General features: G+C 38.5%; 1 pseudogene; it reads left to right on the top strand.

Moving 5' to 3' along the window:
- The first annotated feature begins 4213 nt into the window (after positions 1 to 4213).
- Positions 4214 to 4977, top strand: LOC101536489 (acrosomal protein SP-10-like; annotated as a pseudogene).
- Positions 4978 to 23519: the final 18542 nt, after the last annotated feature.

Below are 23519 nucleotides of genomic sequence, written 5' to 3'. Positions count from 1 at the left end.
AGCCCCAGTGAAGTATATTTTTACCCCAATCATAGTGACTAACATCCAATGTAACAATAGTAAGAAGAAGAAGAAGAAGCAGAAGCAGAAGAAGAAGAAGAAGAAGAAGAAGAAGAAGAAGAAGAAGAAATAATGCTGGAGAAAATGTGGAGAAAAAAGGTACCTTAAAGTAAGTTTGCTGGAAATGCAAACCCAGCATTAGGATTCTTCAAACATGGGATGTTGAGAAAAATAATGACAATCCCCTCCTCAAGGCAAAGAATTTAGTAGATTAGCTAGAACTATATCATGGCCATATGAAAGGTAGAATGGAGATTATACAGGGAACTAAAAACAAATATAACCATATGACCCAGCTCTATACAAAAAAATGGTATCAGCAAATAAAACAGCTGCAGTCCCATGAGGATAGCAGCTACACTTGTAATAGCTAAAATGTGATAGCAACTTTTGTGCCCATCAAATAATTATCAGATAAAAAAGTGATATTTACACAGATGATGGTATATTACTCTGGCATATAAAAATGAAATCCTGTCATCAACAGAAAAATTGATGTAGTAAGATCATTGTAATTAGCGAAATGACCCAGATCCCACAACATAGATAGCTCATTTATCTTGTGGCGGTTACCACAATACAACATAAAACTTACATGGATGTCATATATTTGTTATATGTTTAGAATAATATTTTCCAAACTCACACAATTTAAATAACAATAATGATACTCATTTCGCATTTTAAAAAGACAAATATGGAGGTGATAATATTTGGGGGTCTTCCGATATTAGTAAAACTCTGTTCTTAATCATTGAATCACTGTGACTAGATGACAACATTCCATCTACCTGTGAATGCAGATGCATTTCATGGCAAAGATATATATGTGAGTGTGTGTGTGTGTGAGTGTGTGTGTGTGTGTGAGTGTGTGTGAGTGTGTGTGTGTGTGAGTGTGTGTGTGAGTGTGTGTGTGTGAGTGTGAGTGTGTGTGTGAGTGTGTGTGTGAGTGTGTGTGTGTGAGTGTGTGTGTGAGTGTGTGTGTGTGAGAGTGTGTGTGTGTGTGTGAGTGTGTGTGTGTGTGTGTGTGTAGTAATTTATTGTTAAAATAAAGGAGAGAATAAAACTATATTTACACAAAGCTCAGGAAGCTATTCTTAAAAATGCAAATAAGAGCTATCTGTGTTTTCAAGAATTTGAAAGTTCCTTTCAAAAATAAAACTTGAAAGTCAAAAACCTAACTAAAAAAAAAAAACAGATCCAAACACTCAAAATTAGAAATGAAAGCGACATAACACCACGGGAAAGGGGAAATTAAAAATATCATAAAACACACTTTATAATATCTTATGCAAATGGATTTTAATATCGCATTGAAAGAGAAGTTCCTGGGGAAAATGAGAATTATACAAATGTGTCTCAGCAGGGATTTGAAACCTCAACAGATTCGAGCATTGGAAGAATGTGTGGCAATCAAGGAAGCCGTATTCTCAGGCACTAGCCCAAAGAGATACGCTCAAATACATTCATGGATGAGTTATTTCCATTTCCTTTGGAAAAGACACTCCTGATAATTTAAAAATCACACCGAAGCTTTTTGTTTTTTATGTGTGTGTGTTTCTGTGTGTCTTGCAAACAGAAGCATTCACTACCTTCCTGTTAGACTGAACTTTCGGGAAGCCTGAACAGCCTTGCAATATCAATTTGCCACCGATGGTAACAAATGTAATGCCTATCTAGACAAATGGTAGTTTATTGTACCCTTGTATAAAAGAATGCTTCCCGAGGCTTAATTTCCTCAGCAGCCCTACAAATGTGCTACATGTGTAACATGCATGAAGTCCAAACCAAGAACATAAAGTTCATACTTATTGCTTTACATTAATAGTGTCCTCTCTCTCTCTCTTTTTCTCCCTGTCTTTCCATTTTTCCTTTTCTCTCTGTAATTTTTTTTCAAATAAAAATAAATAAATCTTTAAAATAAAAGCGCACCGACGTGCACAGATAGCACAAACATATCTGATATGACACTTGATCCCGGTACTTCTCTGCCAGGTATATTGACAAATTGCAAAGTATAGCTGTCTTGCTTTTAGTTTTATGTTCATCCTCCAACATAATGCCTGATAGATACTCAGTAAAATTTGAACAAATCAGAGATAAATCCGACCCATCTATCGGTCAATGAATACGGTACTTAATTGCTCGTGATGATGAAAATAAAGAGAATATTTCTTGCTTTCTTTTGCTATCTTCCTCTACCTCCAGAAAGTTGTGCAGCTTATTAACTCCTTGAAATTAATTTTTAATTTTTGAGATGTGTCATTCTCTCTGAGGCATGATGATTAGCCGTGCATGTTTGAGATGAATGGCCCTTGAACCTCTTGAACTTTGAAAGCTTATGTTTTATTTGATGACTGATGCACTGTACTTGATAATAAATATAAGACAATTACTAAATGGAGAAGTAAGGCAAATGTTTTAGAGGTTTTCTTGGAGTCAGAGTAAGATAACAATTTTAGGTGCCTGGCATTGTGGCCTAGAGGCTAAAATGGAGCCTCAAATAGAGTGTGGAACCATAGCTTTCGTGAGGATAATAGATACATGTGATGCCATACCCAGAAGGACGCTGTTTTAGCGATCTATATATAATCACTGAATGGTAATGAATATGATAATTTTACTGTGCGCATCAGAAAAAATGCAATCCTGGAACTCCAAAAGGACATTTTTACATTTCCATCACATTGATGATCCTAACACATTGTGCACTCCTACACCACACAAAGAAAATGCTGGCTGCAGGAGGAGATGGGGAGTTCAAATTGTTTTTGAATGAAAGCTTTGTCTCTTTTGCTTGTTCTAAGAAGCCTGTTCCAACAGACTCCACGTTATTCCTGTCGATTACGTTGGCAATTTTATCTGTAGCACGTTTTCTTGGTTTTCTTGATTTTCAGTCAATAGTAACTGTGCTTTATGACCAAGGTTTATGATGTTTTGTTGTTATTTTCCCAACTATATAAATAACTCTTTTTAACTTAAATTTGAGGAAAATCATCAGAAAAAAATGCAGTAACAATAAAAAGGAATATCTTTATATCAGATTCAAAAGAATATTTTCTAAATATTAGGAATTTAAAACTTAAAATTTCAATTGTTTTAAAAGTTATACAATCATTCAAAGTCCTTCATGTTAACAGAACATTGTCTTTATTTGCACTGCAATTTCTACATATCTTAGATATGGAAAGAATATAAACACAGTTACTATACATCTCTTAAATGAAAAGGCATAAAACAAAATCAACAACAAAACAGAAAATTAGGAAAGTTGTTGAAATTAAATAACATGCTACTGAATTACCAATGTGTTGCTGAAGAAATGAAAAAAACTTTTTTAAATGTCTTGAAGAAAATGTTGCTACTATATGACCTATGAGTCACTAAAGAAATTTACAAGAAATGAAAAATGAAAATAAAAAGAAAAAAATCAAAACCCATGAGATGTAGCAAAACAGTATTGAAAGAGCTATTGATCTTGTAGTTTGCATGAACTTTGCCCTGTATTGGAGAGAACATATCATGTGTGTCCTTTCAGGATTGGCTTATTTCACTGAGCATAGTGGTCTCTAGTTGGGACTGTTTGGTTACAAATGGTAAAATTTCATTCTTGTTCATGGCTGGGTAGTGTTCTATGGAGTTGATGCACCACTGTTTAGTCACCCCTCCTTAGAAGGGCGTTTCCGTGTGTTTGCAATTATAGATTGTGTTACTCCTTCCATATCGGCAAATATCGTTTCTTTTGGATGTATTCACAAGAGTGGGATTGCTGGGTCATACGGTAGGGCCATTTTCAGCTCTCTAAGGACTCGCCATAGTGAAGCCTTCCCACCAACACTGAAGGAGGGTGGGAAGTGGCACTTGGTTGCTCCCTCTCTGCCTCACTCCGTGTTACAAATAAATTAATGAATCAATTTTTGGTTTAAAAGGGGAACCTGCTACTCAAAGAAATAGGAGGCAATTAGACTATCAATTTAATGCAATCCTGTATGCAAGAAATATTTTAATATTAATGAAAAAATCAGTTTCACATACTTTAAATAATGTATTATATTTAATTTTAAATACAACCAGCTAGGCTTCATTAATCTAGTTTTAAAATTGAGGATATTAGATTTCTCAGAGATCCACTAACTTGCTTAAGGTCATTCAGATGGAAGTGAAATCAGGTGCACACGCTTCAGGTGAACAGGCGGTGACCTCAGGTGAGCACGCTTCAGGTGAGCGTGCTGTTACCTCAGGTGCACACGCTTCAGGTGAGCATGCTGTTACCTCAGGTGCGCACGCTTCAGGTGAGCGTGCTGTTACCTCAGGTGAGCACGCTTCAGGTGAACAAGCGGCGACCTCAGGTGCACACGCTTCAGGTGAGCGTGCTGTTACCTCAGGTGCGCACGCTTCAGGTGAGCGTGCTGTTACCTCAGGTGAGCACGCTTCAGGAGAACAGGCTGTTACCTCAGGTGAACAGGCTTCACCTGACAAATCTCTGAGTGAATAACCCTCAGCTGTACCAGTTTCAGGTACATCCCCAGGCGCGGTATTAAATTGCTACACCTGTGCTTATATGAATGATCAAGGAAAATGCCTTCGTGGAGAAAGAGTTTGCACCCCTCAGAATTCCCAGCAGTGTATGTTAAAGAAGATCTTTGAAGGAGAAAAATTCCAGTTCGTGGTTCACGGATGTGAGAACATGTGCCCATCTATGAACCTCTTCTCCCATGGAACCAGAATGCAAAATATATGCTGCCGGAATCAATGTTTCTGCAACAAAATCTAGAAGCTTGTGCCCTTGTTTCTTGCTGTCTGGGGCAACAAAAGGCCTCCCAGCGCCATGCTCAGCTCCTCTCTATTTAGTTTCTTACCCCAGCCAACAGTTAATCACACCTCTCCCTGAGCATCACATAGGATGATTCTAAACACCTTTCCTTTCCCATTCTTCTCTGTCCTTTTTTGCTTTCCCCCAAAATTTCTGATTTACTTTTTAAATAAAATCTGCATCAGTAAAGAAAAAAGTAACATAAAAAAATATTTTATTCTGAAACATTCTGCCAAGTTGTGTCTTAGAATGCGTGGCGATCGTTGTGATATGTCTGTGGTACACCTGAGTGGTACGTTTGGATGCATGCACTTCAAGTGGTGGGCAAGTTTGAGTGCTTTAAAGGACTCTAATATACCTGTCTTACGCTTTAAATATTTAGCACCACAGGCAGAGGCTTAGTCAACTATGTTACCATACTAGTATACTATCTAGGTAACTATTCAGGTACCAACTGCTCCACTTCTGACCTGGCTCCCTGCTTATGGACTCAGAAAACTGCAGAGCATGGCAAAGGTCCATGAATGCCTACACTGATGAGGGAGACTCAAAAGAAGGTTCAGGCTCTGGCCTTTGGACAGGCTCAATTCCAGACACTGTGGCCGAATAGGGAGTGAACCCATCGTAAGAGGCCCCTATCTCCCCTGTCTGTAATTCATCCATTTTAAGAAAAAAAAAAAGTAAATCTTAAAAAAAAACACTAAATGTTTCATTTTTAGAATCCATATTAAGAGTTATTTTTTTTTTCAAAGATTGACTTACTTGAAAAATGGACTGACAGAGAGTAGAGACAGAGAAAGATCTCCGATCTGCTGGTTCACTCTCTAAATGGCCGCAATGGCTGTAGCTGAGCTTACATAAAACCTTGATTCAGGAATGTATTCTGCATCTCACTGGTGGGTGCAAGGGCAGTGGGACTTGTGCCATCCTGTTTTGTCATTCCAGTCCATAAACAGAGATATGATTGGAAGTAAAGCAGCCAGGACTAGAACCAGCACGCATACAGGATGCTAGTACTACAGAAAAAGGATTAGCCTACTGAGCCAACATGCTAGGCCCCTAGCTAAGTCTTACTTCAACTAATGTGTATGCAAATAATATATCAGGTTCCAATTTTAAATCACTGTCAACGTTTCAAAGAAATTATGTAAAACAAGAGGTTCTCTTTTAAGTTCTAGGTTTTGAATGAATGATAATAAAACAAACTAGCTTGAGATAGAAAAGGAAAAAGTAAAAAAAAAAAATTCTGGAGAGCTAATTGCATAGTTTTCCAAGAACTTGAAAATTGCAAATGATGTTCTACAGGAAAGAAAAATAATGGCATGTAAGAGACAAATAATTGTGAAGAAAACCTGACTATCGTTTCTGATAGACTGATCCATGAGATCCATTTGGTTTGAAAAAATTGTTAAACTGGGATCAGATAGACATTTAATAATGGAAGTTTATTGCTGCTTTTTTGCGTACATGTGTATGTGTGAAACAAATTGGTTTTGCACAAAGAAATAATTTTAAAGATATGACTAATGCCAATGCTTGGTATTTTTAAAGCAAAGATCAAATAGATTGGATAACAAAACATTAATTTTATACGTGATGTGAGCAAGAGAATGAAAAGTGTTTCTCAGTGTTATTTGAGAGTCTTTGTAGCAGTAGATGGACCAGAACAAAATAATTAAGACAGAAAATCAAGAATGCCTATTGATTCATGAAACAAATCTAGTTGAAGCATTTGTTCTGCTCTTCGTTGATATTACAATTATATGATTGAATGAGTCTCACTTTGAAAATGCTCAGAAATTTGTTCGTATTACCAAGGGAACATGATGTTTGAAATGAGCTTTGAAACTTTGATATTATTTTCTTATATAATAAAATCGAGGGAGACAATTCCACATAAGTGAACAAACAAAGGAAAGACTTTGGCGAGCAGTCATACACTTTTGTGACAAATGGGATGGGCCCTGTTTGCTTCCCTTCTGCAGTCATTATGTGCAACCCCTTTAGACAGAACAGTTGGACAACTTTGTGGTCTTCTATATATGATTACCTCTAGGCAGCTACTTACTGTCCAATATTTATTGGTGCATATCATGATTAGGAAAAACTACTGTCTAGTGGTAATGTTGGGCCAACAATACCAAAAACACTGACATTTAACAGGGCATTTACCTTATTTAGAAGTAATATGGCCTCAAAGTACTCTGAAGAGATTCCATGGGTAGTGAACAGTGCATGCATACTTTTCTCTGTGCATCGGCTTCTTGTTCTGTAACACGTCACAGCCCGAGCCCTCTGAAAGTGAGCTGCAGTGACGCCTCCAAGCCTTCTGATGCTGCATGTGCTGACCAGCTTCTTGCTTCTACTCTGCCCTTGATATTGACACGTGCTGACGTCTCCCTCCCTTCTGTTCCTGCCCGTCTGTCGCCACAGCTCACAAATAGAACCTGTTGGAGCCACTTTTCCTTTGGACAACAAGGGTGCTGTCTTTGTGTGTTGCAAACACACTCACAGACATGACTAACCTACATGATGCCTTCTGTTTCTTTTTTTAAATTACTTTTGCTAGAATATTTATGTGTGTGCTCAAATATTGGAGAAAGGCTAAAGAAAAAATTTAAAAATAATGCAAGAAACGAAGAGGGCTGATGTGATAGCATGGCCAGCTGATTCCTTGCCAGAGGCCCGGGGCATCACCTATGAGCTCCGATTCTAGTCCTGGCAATGCCACTTCTCACCCAGCTCCCTGATAATGAGCAGGGAAGGCAGCGAGGTTGGTCCAAGGTCTTGGGGCTCTGCACTCATGTGGGAGATCCAGAAGGACCTCCTGGTTCCCTGCTTCTAACTGGCTCAGCTCTAACTATTGCTGCTCTCTGGGGAGTGAACCAGCAGAGGGAAGATTTTTCTTTCTCTCCATATCTCTCTAACTTGGATTTTAAGGTAGAATTACTACATATTTTTTTTAATTAATAGGACTGTGTTTTGGAGTAAGGAGGATAATTTTTATTCTAATCTGTGGGAGTTTTCATGTTTTCCCCCCTAAAGAATTAAGTGAAATAGGAGGCCCGGCAGCGTGCCCTAGCGGCTAAAGTCCTTGCCTTGAAAGCACCTGGATCCTATATGGGTGCCGGTTCTAATCCCAGCAGCTCCACTTCCCGTCCAGCTCCCTGCTTCTGGCCTGGGGAGACAGTCGAGGACAGCCCAAAGCCTTGGGATCCTGCACCTGCATGGGAGACCTGGAGGAAGTTCCTGGCTCCTGGCTTCGAATTGACTCAGTATCGACCATTGCAGTCACTTGGACAGAAGATCTTCCTCTCTGTCTCTCCTCCTCTTTGTATATCTGGCTTTGCAATAAATAAATAAATAAATCTTTTTTTTTGATTGTATGAAACAGATAGATCTTGAAATCTTGGCATGTGGCACAATACCCCTCTCCCCACTATAAGACCAAGATCCCAAGTGGAAGTTCTGTGTGACAAGTGTATAAGCTTTCCAGTAAGACACACAATTCTCATGGTTGGAATATAAACTCTTCCAGATAAAGTTTAAACATTTCAAAGCACCGGACTCCTGGGTTATTGTATAATATTTCTCCAAGGAGAAAATGTGACTTGTGTGCCTTCTGCATCACTTCACAGAGAGCTGTTCAGCACTGGAGAGTGAGGATATATCATCTGAGATAACTGTCAACAGTCTATCTTGTATTAGAGACTACAAAAGTGCTCCAAGCAGCAAACATACACAATTACTTTGCCAAGTAGACACATGATATTTCTGAGCCAATTGTGAAAGGCACATCTGTATAAAAGTGGAAAACTATGCCAAAATTTCAGACAAGGAGCCAGTGTTGTGGCCAAGTAGGTTATGCCACCATCAACCTGTCTGGGCGCCAGTTCAAATTCCATCTGGTCCACTTTTGATCTAAATCCCTACTAAATTGCTTAGGAAAATAGTGAAAGATGACCCAAGACATCTGGAATCTGTACCCACATAGAGTCTCTGGTTCGAGTTCCAGGCTCCTGGCTTTGCCATGGGACAACTCCAGTCACTGTAGACATTTGGGAAATGAATCAGTCAAATGGGGTAGGGAGGGGAGAGTTGTGTCTCTCAGTCTCTCTCTTCCTCCCTCTCTATAGCTCTGTCCATCAAGTAGATACACATTATAAAAAAAAAAAATTCTGGTATGATGCAATAGAAGAATTTCAGGGAATACTCTAGTGAAAGAAATGACATTATCTTATTATTATTATTACTGTGGCAGAGAAATGATCTCATTTCACAGAACTGCTATGTGTTTATGGGCCATAAGAGAAAGCCAGAGCTTGACATGGCACAGGTGTAGTTCCCATCATGAAGACAGTGTTATTAGATCCACTGAGTCGTAAGCTCAGGGAATCCCAGCAACAATTTATCTAATAAAATGATAGAGTCAAGATCTGACTGAAGTACCTTGGTTGACTCAATTAACTTTTTTCATCAGCCATCTCATACTTTTGTAACAGCTGTCTCTGTTTCCAATAAAGCCTGTAGCTTCAGTGGAGTTCTACAAGACAGAATAAAAAGGGAAAAGCGTGCTCTTTATTTAGAGCTCAAAACAATATATCGTGCTTAATCATAAATAGACTGATGTGTGTTAACATTTAATTAGCAACACAAAACTCATGCTTTTATTAAAAAATTTATTTATTTTATTTGTTGGAAAGGCAAATATACAGAGAGGAGGAGAGACAGAGAGGAAGATCTGTCTGCTGGTTCACTCCCCAAGCGGCCCCAACACCTGGAGCTGAGCCAATCTGAACCAGGAGCCTGGAGCCTCTTCTGGGCCTCCCATGTGGGTACAGGGTCCCAAGGCTTTGGGCTGTCCTTGACTGCTATCTCAGGCCAGAAGCAGGGAGCTGGATGGGAAGTGGAGCAACCGGGATTAGAACCGGCACCCATAGGGATCTGGCACATTCAAAGCGAGGACTTTAACCGCTAGGCTTTTGTGTCAGACCCACAAAACTCATGCTTTAAGCAACAGATTGTAATATAAATTCCTGATGTCTAGCATTGCAGATTACCTGTCAGGTATAAATATCAGAGTGGCATTAGGCACAGCTGCTTGGGCATGGGTGGCAAAAGGATTTTGACTGACATCAAAGTGTGAGGGAGAAGCATATATGATAAAAAGAAGTAAGTATAAAGTATATCCTTCATATGTTGCGGATGAATAACATTGATTACAGAGTTGCTGTTCAAATGCCAAGTGAAATGTTCACCTTTGGAGAATAAATAATTCTTTTCTTGACGTTCACCCACTGAGTACAAAATGGAGAAGATAATGGGGCCACCATTTTGGGGAACTCCCTCCTCCTGCACAGGTGTCCTGCGCCATTCCCACGCACTTGTCTGACCTCACTCACGCTGCGTTACATTGGGCAGCATTTGCAAATAAGCCGCATGCATGACTACTGAGCCTCATTTTTGGTAAATGTAGACCAGGAGGTAGACACGTCAAGAGTGTAGATTACGGGTTTGGTTTTGAAAATGTTGATTTGGGGGTTGCTATTAGTATTGCTTATATTCAACTGGATGACAGATTTAGAATATTCATAAATATAGAATGTGAACAGCCATTGTACCAAGTTGTATTTATTTCTGTGGCATCGATACATCATCATTTTTTCCCAGTAGTTTTACAGGTGAAGGTTTGAGTCCTCTCTATGTCAGCATAGGGATGTTTGGCAAAAGTGGAAAAACCAATGACATTGATTTCATATTTTAATATTTTCTATAGATATTATTTATGTATTTTTTCTAAATGATGCGTGTATTTATAATTTTTATTTTCTAAAATTGACACATTTTAAACATTTTAAATAATCAATTCAAATGGATCTCATAACTTTAGTTAATACGTCATAGTCAAAATCAGTATAAACAGGATATTTCTAGATCTCTGATAAGAAAAAAAATGTAAATGTTGATGAAATTTTTTTCTTTCAAATACTGACCTTCATGACATCTACAAGTGTGAATGTGGGGAAAACAAAAAGGTTTAAAATTCAAGCCCTACAAGAAGCATACTACAACAAACACGTTCCATGTCATTTTCAATGCGCCCTTTATCTTCCCATAATGTCTGCATGACTATTTCCAAGACTGAGTAATGTAATGTTTGCTTTTAGGCTAATTAAGAGAACAATCTAAGTAGTAATTGATAAATCCTTTACACAGTTTGTCTGCCAATCAAATCTCTAATCTTTCTGTTTCAAGAGGTTTTTGCTTCCTGGACCTATGTAAGAGTTTCCCCTTTTTTTCTGGTTGCTAATACAATTCTTCATTCAAATGACAGATTCTGTGTAGCTGAGTTTTATTTGTACTCTCTGTCACACAATTGAACCATAAAAACATCTAAAGGTGTGAGCTAGTTCCTTCCACCTTCCCTGTCCTATCACCATGATGCTCTCAGTAGAAGAAACCAACATGATATTATCTACAACAATAAGATGACAAAGACCTTCATGGGTTACTGGAAGAAAGGAAACAAATAAGCATTTCTGACAAAAGAAACGAAACGGACTTTTCAGTTCCTGTCAGGTGAAAACGTTTTTTCCTACGCTTCTCTGCTTGTTGATATAAACCAGAGATTGAAAGACACATTTTGTAAAGGACAGTGAATTCTAAGCTTTGTGGGGCGTGAAGGCTCTGTTGCAAATATTCAAGTCTGCTTTACAAAATTAATTTCCAAGGAACATAGGTATATGAACAAAACTTTCCTGGTTTCAATAAAACTTTATTCTAAAAGTAGAATTAAAGCAATATATCTTGATTTTTTGGTAACATCAAAACTTTAAAAATTTTATCTTATATGCCAGCAAATTCATGTGTTTTGAACTGTGTCCCCATGGGAGCTCACTTGTTGATCATAGTGAATACTTGCACTGTCATCCTCAACTGGTGACATTTCTTTATTTGTATTGTATTCTTCATTTAATTATAAGGAATTAATAAAGACAGTAACGTGCAGAGTCAAAAATTCTACTTTTTTGTGTTGACATGACTGATATGTACTATTTTTTAAAACCTTCATTTCATTTTTATCCAGCATAATTGGGCTAGAAATACACTGAAATGCAGGTTAGGTAAGGGCACTAAACATTCAAGTGGAAATTGTCAAACGATAATGAATGGTGGTATAAAACACTCCGTGCCTTATTCTGAGCCGCTTCAATCGCCGGTAACATGGCCACTGGGCAGATGTGATTGTTATTAGCAAAATGTATGACCAAGGATGATCAATCTCTCCCCGTTGGGGTTTCCTACAGCATTTTCCCCAATTGCTATCTATTTATTTTAATGTTGGAGTGACAGTGACTTGTTTTTTAATCTTCTGATTCACTTCCTAAGCAGTCAAGATTGTGAGAAGCTGAAGCCAGGAGCCTGGCTCTCCATCCTTATCTCCCATTTCGAAGGGAAGGGACCAGACTGTGTCTTCTTCTGCTGCTTTCTCTCAATGGAAACTGGAGCATCCAGGACGCAGATGTCTGAGTCTTAACATGCACTGCTGCAGCACCAGGCACACTTATGGTATGTGTTTACCATTTAAGAATTCTGTTAGCTGCTGAATATCAGTCCCAATTGTTTTTGCTGAAACAGAGCCTTCCTGATTTGCTGCAGTTGTGTGATGTAGCACAGAGATGTTTATCGCGTAGGCCTGAAGGCAGGCAGAGTTTTAGAAGTCAGAGCCGTTACACTGTTAGCTAGAGCCACAAAAATCTCTCATTGTTTAATCCTTGAAAGCACATACATTTGGTCACATTCTATCAATATGCTAACATTCAACCTGACGTTTGACTGCCTTTGCAGAATGAGTAAAGTACATTTGGGCTAGCTTGGAGTCACTGGCCCACAACAAGAAGGTCTTACTTGGTGGTTGCCTTTTCATCTGATAAGGCAACATTCATTTTAGTAAACTACAGTGCTATTTCCCCTAGGGAAGGATCAGATCGGTGTTTCCTGTCAAAACGCAGAGCACGATGGTCAATAATCTTTAGAGGCCGATCCACATGTTTGCCAAAGCACTTGGAGCTGTTTGCTGTCTCTGCGGCTGTTGTTCAGGTTTGGAAACGTGACAGGGTCATTGTTGCTTCCTGCGGTGATTCAGATGTTCTCGCTTAAGAAATCTTCCTTTACCAAAACCTTAGCTGCCTGTTGATTTCCCTCTTGAAAGTCACATGTTTCCAGTCGTATTTCTGCCTGCAGGCCGCTGCTTGATCCCCGGTGTTCTACCCTCAGTACTGCCTTTCACAGTGACCGATCGTTTGATTTCTTCTTGGTTCCTGCTAGAGACTATTATTGCTAACTCTAGGTTTCTCACATGGTTTTTAGAACTATGGACTCTATTTTAATGCAGCAAGTGTAACTGCATTGTTTAAAGCCATCGGGTGCTTTCTCATGGCAAGGGTAAAAAGCAGTAGGCAGAATAATGACCTCACCCAAGGATGCCCATATTGAATGCCTAGGACTTGTGAATATGTTACTTTACATGCTTAATGTGATATCACAGATGTTGTTACACATACTTGCCAGAGGGGACATTAGCGATGTTATTACACACCTTGAGAAGGGGAGATTACTCTGAATTATTATCTGCAGAGACTCAATCTAATTACATGATCACTGAAAGCAGAAACGCTTTTTCAACTGCTACAAGAGACATGATGACAGGAGAATGCTCAGAGTTAAAATAATGTTTTGAAATTGGGAGAAAGGAACCATGAGCAAGACAGTTTGAATAGTCTCAGAAAGCTGCAAAAGGAAATGAAATGGATTTTCCCCTAGAACAAACTCAATGAGACACATGTCTAATTTCTACTCTGCAACTTTCAAGATAACAAATGAGAGAAATATTAAATGATTCATTTTTTAATGACAAAACAACTTTATGGAAAATTTAACACTAATTCAAATATTATATAATTACTTTGATTTTTTTGGTATGATGAATGTGCACTATAGAACATATATATATATATACACACATACATACATATATACATATATATTTAGAGGGAGAGAGAGACAGAGACCAAAAGACAGAGAGACAGAAAGAATATATATGTATATGCTAATGTAGCTTATTATCAGGCCGGGTCTCTGTATGTTCACACTATGTCAAGACATCCAGATGCACCTCTTGGCCCACCTACTAGTTAGGCTGCCTCACCCAGGGCCAAACCTGGCACAAGTAAACAGCAGGTGTGCGAGACTGGCCTGCGTGGCAGGATCACAAGTAGCACGATGAACATGCTGTGGCTGTTTCCACTGACCCAGGGAATGTACTAATCAGTGCAAAATGTGTGGGACCTTTTGAAGATTCCAAAAGGGTTTTATGAAATAAAATACAGTATCACTGTTTTCTGCATCTTCATATTTGAACATGTCCACCTGCAAGAGCTTGCGTGACTATCTCGACTTTGCGCCAAATACACGGATACAAAGCAAAGCTGAAGTTGGTGACTCCCCAATCTGAAGATGACTAGGGATGAGAACACAGCGCTGCTCGCAGCGCGTGGACATATTACTTACACAAAAACGAATACAAGTGCAAATGCCAAAACCCCGTGCACAAAAGAGAGTAGCACAGAGCCAAAAGAGCCTCACGACACAAGGATTTGCTATTATCCCAGTGATGAGCATGTCACCTGTAATGCAGACAACTGGTTTCTCGCTCGGCTTCTCCACTCTAAGAAATATAGGGAAGTTCATACTTCATCAGTTTGGAAGCAAATGGCAAGCTTCCTCCTGATAACCTTACAAGCAACTGCCGAGATGACTATGAGAAGGCCTTGGATGTGATTTTTCTCTTTCTCTGTTTAAAGAGCAGGAGAAAACATTACTACCAAGAACCAAACAGCAGGTCAACCTTTTATCTCTGTGGTCTATTCAGTAACAGGCAAGAAACAGTGAGAATAACAACTTAAGATAAGGCAGAACAATCATATTGCCTAGAAATTATGAACGAAAAGAAAGGATCATTGGGCAGACTTTTGACACAGTATTTATGGTAGCATTTGGAATGCTCATATCCAAAACTAAAGTCCCTGTGTTAGATTTCCAGCTGTGTTTCATAGTGTATCTTTGTGCTAATGTGCATCTCGGAGACAGTAAACCGCAAGTACCATATTGAGATGTTGGCTCCTGATTACAACCTGGCCCATCTCCGGTGTTGGGAACATTTGAGGAATGAATTCACAAGCAGGCAGAAGATCTTTTTCTGTTTCTATCTTTAAAATAGAAGGAAAATAAATAATTTTTAAAATACTTATTTATATTTGAAAGGGAGAGAAGGAGAGACATAGTAAGATCTTCCATCTGAGCCGATCTTGCTAATCGCCTATGTGTGTGCGTGAGACCAACACCTGGCCCATCTTCTGCTGCTTTCTGAGGGTCATTAACAGGGAACTGGATCAGAAACGGCGCAGTCAGGACTCCAACTGGCATCCACAGGGGATGCTGGAGGCTCAGGCTGCAATGCCACCTCCCTAAGCCCGACTAATACTATTTCAAGGAACAAATTGATCATGTAAATCTAGCAATGCTGGTGGTGAGGAGTAAAATTTTTCTAGAAGCAAAATAAACAAAAGAGAAAATAGCAAACCCAAGAAATAGAGAAATAGAGCTCTCCCATAAATTAACAAAATTATTCTGCAATTAGTTATGCATGATATTACAGTAGGAATAGGCAATAAACCTTTATGAAAATGGTTTTATTTATGTTCCTTCTTCTAGTGACTTAATATGAAAATGCAAATATATGAAGTTATGTCACATAACATGATTTCATATTCACTGACTACGAAAAGTGTAAAACAGAAACTTGATACAAGTGGGACTCACTACTTTCCCAGCTAGATGACATCTTTCTGTTGTCAGCTTTGAACTGATCATGGTCAAGTAGTGGCCAGATCCTAACTTTCAAATATAACCTGCTGCCCATGAGGGACTTCCCCAACTAGCCTGCATGCCAATAATAGTCCAATATGATTGACATATCATCTTCCCGGGTGGCAACAGTGACAACCACTGCCATTTTGAGTGTGTTTTGTGAAAACACACATACACACACAAACAAACCAATCAGCAACAGTATTTGGGCAGGAAACTGAGTCTGGTGCACACTGAAGTACTGTGTGCTGAGTACCATCACACCTCCCTATCCCTTGAAGGCACCTGCTCCTCCATCACCAGGGAGCCAATCAGAATCACTTCTCATGGTGCTCCCTCCCTAATGCTGGAGCATGAGCCTTCAATACACCTTGCCTTCATTGCACTTTGGCCTCATACCAAGAAAACTGTTAAAAGACCTGGTGTGGTAGCATAGTGGCTAAAGTCCTCATCTAACATGTGCTGGGATCCCAAATAGGCACCAGTTCTAATCCCAGTAGCAACGTTTCCCATCCAGCTTCCTGCTTGTGGCCTGGGAATGTAGTCAAGGACGGCCCAGAGCCTTGGGAATCTGCACCCACATGGAGAGACCTGGAAAAAGTCCTGGCTCCTGGCTTCTGGTAGATGCAGCACCAGCCATTGCGGCCACTTGGGGAGTAAATCAGCAGATGGAAGTTCTTCCTCTCTGTCTCCTCCTCTCTCTGTACATCTGACTTTGCAATAAAAAATAAATTTTAAGAAAGTAGGAAAACAGTCAAAGAATCGGTATACTCAGTAGCAAAGCTACATAAACATGTCCTGATAGTTAACAATGTCAAGATTGCAAATTTCTACTTATAATGCTGTATCTGATGATATGGGTTTAGTTATGGATTAAAATCACATGTAAATTATGTTTTGAAGCTATCGTATGTTATACTAACCATACCGTGAAGTGTTAATTGGCACTTTGCATTAAATCTCTACTCCTGAAATTTGACAAAATGTTTCTTTAATGAACACTTAGTTGAAATTATGATATAGTTTAGAACAGTTCAAAACAGCATTTGCTGAAGTGCTGTTTGAAATACTATTCAATTACTAGCAATTAAGCTGTTGGTTAAGAAAAGCCTGTCCCATGATGAAGTGTCTAGATTTGTGCCCTTGTTCCAATTCCCTGTATCAGCTTTTTGCTTGTTCAGACATGAGTGTGCAGCTGATGATGGTGGAAACTAAAATCCTAACCATCCATGTGACGGATGTGAGCTGAGTACCTGGCTCTTCCCATCAGCCTTACTAACACATGTACATGTGGCTAGTGAAGCAAGAGTTGAGAATCCGCTGTCTCAATCTGTCTCCATCTGCATTATTCTCTCTTTACCCATGCCTGTGTTTCCCTCCAAAGTAAAAATAAATAAAGTGACATTTTAAAAGATTTTTTGAAATATCACTGAACATTATAATCAGTGTAAACTGTATGCAGAACTCTATGATCCAAGCAGTGTGCATGCCTAAACCTCGTGTGCAAAGTTTACAAATACACCTGTGATTTAATTTTGGGGTGTGTGTCATGTTAGAAACGATGACTCGGATGATTGAGGCAATAATTTATGACACTTGCCAAGATTTCTGCATCTAGGGACATCTCTTTCCAGGTTACATGTTAGGAAACAGATATGTGCATTAAATCCTGCTTCCACAAGAAGAGAAAAGATGGAAATAATCAGAGGAAATGAAAAAAAACATTAAAAGGTATGTGTTGGAATCAACAGGGAACTCTTATCTGCTACAGACATTTAAAACTGAATTTAAACTTTTAAAACCTTGGTCAATAAATCGCTTTAGTACGTAGGTATTCATTCTGTGTTTCTGTCTTCTTCCTTGGTATATTTTAGGGTTCTCTGGCTTACCTAGTGATGAATGATTTGGAATGTCAGTTATCCTTGGCCTCCAGCACCTGCGTGAGCACCAGAACGCCAGAGTGGTACCCTCCAATCCACATTCCGGTTTCAGCCTCCTAGTCTCCGTCAGGAGTTTGACATCAACCAGCTGTTCTCATGATTCTCTTTTCAATTATATCAATCAGTTACATTCTTGCTCTTTCCTGTGCATTCTCTAAAACTAATTTTCTCTTCTTTCTCTTTTCTTTTCCTCTTGTATCTCTTCTTTTCTTTCTTTTAAAAATACACACACACACACACACACACACACACAAGTGTAATTTAATCAGAGTCTGTGTGAAAAGTGTTGCACTTGGAGAGAGGCAATGAGTAATGGAAAAAGTGGTGAGCTCTTCCATGGAGTAGAGACCTAATGACTTCCTCAGTAGAGGGAATCTGGGGAGTGAACTAGCAAACGCAGACCTCTCTCATTTCTTTTAACATAAAGTGCATAAAAGAAGAGAAATATCTTTCGAGAGAACAAATGGCACAAGAAGTTTTGAGCCTCAAAAATGAGTTTTGTTGGAGAAACAGGGACTACATGATTTTCAAAAATTTTACCTTTTTAGACAGGAATAGCTGTCATGAATATTGAATAAAAGAATGTGCACTCATGCTTAGCTGGCAGGGGATACCATGATCACGGAGGTGCTTTTCCCAGGGCGAGGCTCCTCCTTTGCACTTGTGTTGACCCTGCGAGTTCCCCAGATGTGGAAACCTCCGCTGCGGAATCTGGCAGTCGGGGACTGCACCCCCACTCTTCTTAAGGAATAAAAAAAAAATTAGAATAAAGAACGTGCAGTCAAATTATTGTATATACCATTAACTTTTCAATGAATGTAAAATCCATAAAAAGAATAAAGAATTTTTACCAGATTAAAATTAATATGATCTCTGAATTTTAACGATTTCCCACTGTTTTAGTAAGTACAATTATATGTTACATAATTAAAATTACACATTTTAGTAAAATTATATTTTTATGACCAATTAAACTTATATGCTAATGATTCGATGTCTTGCTTTTAGGCTTTTTTTTTCAAATTTCTTTGCTCACATATATATGGGAGGTTTTATTGTTTATAACTAAATTATTAAGAACTAATGTCTGTGCTAAGTAAACTTTTTTGCAAAGCTATTGAATGAATACATTGTGTCACTTAATTACCCATGAAGGACATCAAGTTCACCTATAGGAATAAAAGATACAAAATAGAGCCTTTCTTCCAGTACACATCATTTAATTATCAATGCAGAAAATCAAAAAGTCACAGCAAATAAAATGAAACCTGAGATTGACATAGGATGAGAGGAACACTAGTGCCCCCAAGTGTCTGAATGGAGAATGATGAGGCCAGGGCCACTTGGGGATAAATACGCGCTGCTAATTTATGCATTATAATCAGCAGAATTATTTGACTATCTAACTTCTTAATATTTTCCTTGATGATTTTTTAATCATTATTGTAGTAAAAGGGCAACATTGGAGCCATTTTTGGTTTCCGTTTTCTACTTTCTAGTTCATGGGAAAGTTAGAAATAATGATCAACAGTGAAAATTCTGGATTAATTAACATCATTTTTGTCTAAAATTGTACAGTTGAGAAATATTATTGAAATGAAAACAGGCATCTATCATTCATTACTCAGTTTTTGGCTCTCTGAAGTTCGTGTGGCACAGGTTTATATTTATATATAATTCTACAACAGAATTACTCTGGACATAACACATCATAGTGTTGTTTAGAATTTTCATTTTATCATGTAAAATAATAATAATAGAATTTTTCTGTCTTAATCACTAACATAATTATGTGACATCATCAATAATTACGTGACATCATCAATTGATGTATGCCTATGTACATGGTTTCCTGTATGTATGTATATGATGTCTTGCCTGTTCATAGATTATCAAAACGAGATATCAAAGTTCTTGTAGAACTTACACAATTGAAATGTTGTGTAAAACATTAGCACCTCAACCATTTTATGTATTAACTAAGGATGATTTGGTAGTTCTGTATCTCGGGGCTGCTTTAAATAAGAACGATACAGATTTTAGTCTGTAATCTAGAGCATGCTTTCTGAACACCTGTGCCTTCTCTGGCTAATTTGGACATGGGCTGCACGATTCCGAGACGCCATTTCTGATGTCAGCGCGGGAACAATTAAGAATGGCAACACACTCTGTTGATAAGACTGGTGAAAAGCAACTCTCATCTCTTGTCAATCGAAATCCAAGCCAGTATATAACTTAGGAAGGGAAACTGTGAACATGTAGAAAACTTGCATATCACTTTACCCTTTGAACTGACAATCTTGCGGATAATTATCTCCACCAATATAAAACATGGACATAGATTAATTAGCTGCAATATTTTTATAGCACTTGGACACAACACTGCAATAGCACTTCTTTAAAAAAATTATTTTAATTTTTTGAAAATGGAGGTCTACATAGAGAAGGAGAGACTATTTCACACCCCAAGTGGCTGCAATGGCTATTGGTGAGCTGATCTGATCCAAAGCCAGGAGCTTTGTCCAGGTCTCCCACAGGGCTGCAGGGTCCCCAGGTATTGGGCCATCCTCCATTACATTCCCGGACCATAAGCAGGGAGCTGGATCGAAAGTGCAACAGATAGGACAGGAAGTGGCAACCATGTGAGACTTGCACACAAAGAATTAGCCAGTTGAGCCATCACACTGTTCCCTTATGTTTTCTATATATATCTTATTTTTTATGTTATGATAGCTTGTAATACTGATAGTGGCAACCGTATTGCATTTTTAAACTACTATACATAATTATACAAACCTTTTCATTTTATTTTATGTAAAAATATTTATATTCCGTGGTTATTTGTAATGCGGGATTGTAAGTAGAAATTAATATTTTTCAATGTTCTTACAGTAATTATAGAGCAAACATATATATAAAATAAAAGTAATTAGGAGTAAGTCCCATAATTTAAATAAACTCAAACTCCCAGATTTAGAAGCTATGGTACTTCAATAATAATTATAGTGCTAGCTTCCAGATCACTGTAGTTAGATCCCTTTGTATCTAAACTGTTGTGTTTAATTAGCATTTTGTTAAATACCACTACCTATTAATAGGCATCATGTGTCTCTACAGAAATGGATGATTCTAAGTCTGATCAGAAAAAGAACAAAATGTATCAGAATCACTAATTCATACAGAACAAAAACAAGGAAACTTTTTTTTTTTTTAAGTAAAGGGAGAACGAAAAGTAAAAGAACACAGAGAACATATTTAAGGAAATTTATACAGAATACATTTAGGACATTCTCAGCAACAAAAGAATGGATTTGATTATTGTGAATTCATTGTACCAAGTAGTCCACCAAACTGCCCTAGTTTGATAAATAGAGCCCTAGTTACTAGTCAGTGTAACAAAAATAAATCCTGGAAATGGTAATTTTACAACTGTCATAATCATAATTAGAGAAAAGGCTCATATGTGTAGCATAACTTTGCAATATAAAAATGTTTACTAAAGAATAAATCATTTAATACTGTCAAATGCTGTCCAATTATTGATTAAAAGATTAAAAGATAAACATGTACAGTACCTAGAACTTACAATATATACTCAAGTGTTAAAAATCAGTAGGTATAAAAGAAACTGGCATTTCAATGCAGAGTGGTATAGCATGACAGAAAGTAGGAATCTACACGTGGAAAAAAATTCTCAACATCTGATTCACTTAGGACTAAGCAACGTATATAATTAGCATATATTTTATAAGGATAAAGGAACAAATGAGAATTACGATGGTAGATTAGATAAGGACATGTTTAAACAGATGGAGAATCATTAGCCAGGGCAAAGCAGAGAGGACACATCCCAGGAAATGAAAATATAGGCCAACTGCAGAGGGGCACCTGGAGACTGGCGGTCATGGGAAAACAACATCTACAGTGGTGTGGTGTTGAAGTGATCAGAAAACCCAGTGGCAGTCAGTGAGCAGAGAAGTGACCTCCATCCATGACTGGAGCTCCACCAGCAGACAAGGCGGGAGGGGGATTCACAGGGAGCTCGAGATGAACCCAGGAAACAAACAACAAAGCAAAACCTGCCCACGCTGCTGATTTGTTTGATTCAATCAGGAATAGACACAGCACAGACCACAAACAGGCAGTGCAGGAAAATGATGATTTTGCAGCCCAGACGCCCACCAGAATTGCATTGGCTCCTATTTTGTGTAGTGAGGCAAAGGCTGTGGGACAAGACTGGATGCACTAAACTGGGAGCGAACTCATTTCTGGCTCAGTACATTGCTCTTCTGTGGCATGCTACAGGTTCCACCCAAACTACTTCCAGGTAGCCCAAAGACTTAATGGCCAGTATATAAAATCTCCACAGGTGGCACATCAGGCATCATTATGGACTGTGTGGCAAAGGCTGTGAGGCTGGAGGAACAAGAGGCTTGGACAGAACTCACTTCTATCTCAGTGTACTACACCACGGGTCCACAGGGGAAATAATACCGACCTTGGTCCACTTAAAACATTAGAGACCCAGAAGAAACTCCTGTTTTATGACTTCAGTTTAGCTTAGCTCTGGACATTGCAACCTTTTGGGTGTGAACCACTGCATAGATGTGCCTGTCCATCTCAGTGTAACTTTCAAATAAAAATAAAATAAATCTTTGAAAAGTATTGGATTAATAATTAATGTTTAATAAATTAGTAAGAGTCCATATAGTTAGAATGATTAAGCATATGTGTTATATATGTATGCATAAATGTGTGTATGCATTTCTTTGTTTTACCACCTGCTAAATAAAAGGTCATATGAAAAATTCATACAAGTGTGAAGTTTTATCTGATAGAGTATGGTATTACTAAATCATGGATGTGGTTGATTGGATAAAAATAGGTGATTCTTAGAAATAAGTATATACCCACCCCCAATTGGATCTACCACATGGGATGGAAGAAGCCCAAATCCTGCCTTGCAGGATCCAAGGTCATTGGAACAACAACCAGGATCCCTGAGCGGTCCGCAGAAACAGAACAGTAAACTTCCTTCGGGACTAGGGAGAGGAGCTTTCTCTGGTCCTTGTGTGCTTCCAATTTTGGGTCCCCACCCCCTCTCGTAATAACCATCAGGAGAGCTCCAGAAACCCCTCAAAACAAACAAACAAAACTAGAATAGATAGACAGAGAACAACAAGGAAAGCTTAGAACCAGACAGGAAACGGTCAGCGGGGATGCACTTATACCTCACTGGGTGGGACACAAAGATTAGTTACTCCTCACTGGGGTATGGAAGATTTCTCTGCACACCCCTCCTAAACATGCTCACCTAAACAATTGACATATATCCTGTTAGAATTATAGAGTTAGACCACCTGAAAAACAGCCAGCTTCAGCGAAAACATGCTTCAATGCTATAAACTGCTAAAGGCTAAAATTAAAATAGGCATGAGACAGCTGAATAGCAATCTAAGCCATTTTAAGGTGTATAGAACACGGCTGAATATAAACCAAAATTGAAATGTCTATGAAGAAGTCACAGGTTGTGGTTGAGAACCTGCATTTTCCTATTAACATATTAGTTAATCAATACCATGTCAATTAATGTCACAATGTTGTAAATGGTTGGAAATGTTGTGTTGGGGCTTTTAGTTGGTTGGGATGATGCTCTGCCGACTCTACCTTCAGACCAGAGATGGTCTCACCAAGAAACCATTGAACTTACCAGGACAATAAGATGCTGGACTTCATGCTTGGTAAAGGCCTCCAATGAAAGAATGTCAACTGAATTT

Source organism: Ochotona princeps, chromosome 23, assembly GCF_030435755.1.
Source record: "Ochotona princeps isolate mOchPri1 chromosome 23, mOchPri1.hap1, whole genome shotgun sequence".
In the NCBI taxonomy this organism is placed as follows: domain Eukaryota; kingdom Metazoa; phylum Chordata; class Mammalia; order Lagomorpha; family Ochotonidae; genus Ochotona; species Ochotona princeps.
The sequence above is the reverse complement of the archived record's forward strand: the minus strand, read 5'-3'. Positions and strand labels throughout refer to the sequence as shown.